The following is a 799-nucleotide window of genomic DNA, read 5'->3' on the forward strand; positions in this document are numbered from 1 at the left end:
TAAAGCCAATCGTGTACGAAATCCCATCCTCATTGCCGATGATAGGGATCGATGCATCAGACAATATGCTGTGCCACTTTTCAGTGAGTTAAATCTAGGAATTAGAAAGCCAGATATTGAGGCAACCTAATTTGAATTGAAACCAGTTATGTTTCAAATGCTCCAGACGGTGAGCAAATTCAGTGGTATGCCCACGAAAAATCCACATCTCCACCTTCAATTATTTATGAAGATGAGTGATTCATCCAAGATAGCCAGAGTGACTGAAGACGCACTAAGGTTGAAGTTGTTTCCGTACTCGTTGCGAGATCAAGCACGAGCATAGCTCAATTCGTTGCCACCAAGTTCCATATCTACATGGCAAGAATTAGCAGAGAGATTTTTGGTTAAGTATTTCCCGCCTAGCAAAAATGCTAAGTTGAGGAACGAGATCACAACTTTCCAACAATTGGATGACGAGTCTTTGTATGAGGCTTGAGAGAGATTCAAAGAGTTTCTTCATAAGTGTCCTCATTATAGGATTCCTCATTGTATCCAGTTGGAGACATTTTATAATAGTCTCAATGCACATACAAGATTGATGGTAGATGCTTCTGTGAATGGTGCAATTTTTTCAAAGTCTTATAATAAGGCTTATGAGATCATCAAGAGGAGCGCGAGTAATAACTCTCAATGGCCAACAAATGGAACAACTTTAGGAAGACGTGTAGCTTGAGTTCATGAAGTTGACGCCCTCACTTTGTTATCAGCTCAGGTATCGTCTATTTCCTCTATGGTAAAACAGTTTACCGCTAATAGT

At 39.9% G+C, this 799-nt stretch overlaps 1 non-coding gene across 1 annotated transcript; it reads right to left on the reverse strand.

The window, feature by feature from the left end:
- Window positions 1–415: 415 nt before the first annotated feature.
- LOC128287506 (small nucleolar RNA R71) lies at window positions 416–522 on the reverse strand. Its single transcript, XR_008278206.1, has one exon. It is a non-coding gene; the product is annotated as a small nucleolar RNA R71 (small nucleolar RNA).
- Window positions 523–799: the final 277 nt, after the last annotated feature.

This window comes from Gossypium arboreum, chromosome 13 (assembly GCF_025698485.1).
Source record: "Gossypium arboreum isolate Shixiya-1 chromosome 13, ASM2569848v2, whole genome shotgun sequence".
Classification (NCBI taxonomy): Eukaryota; Viridiplantae; Streptophyta; class Magnoliopsida; order Malvales; family Malvaceae; genus Gossypium; species Gossypium arboreum.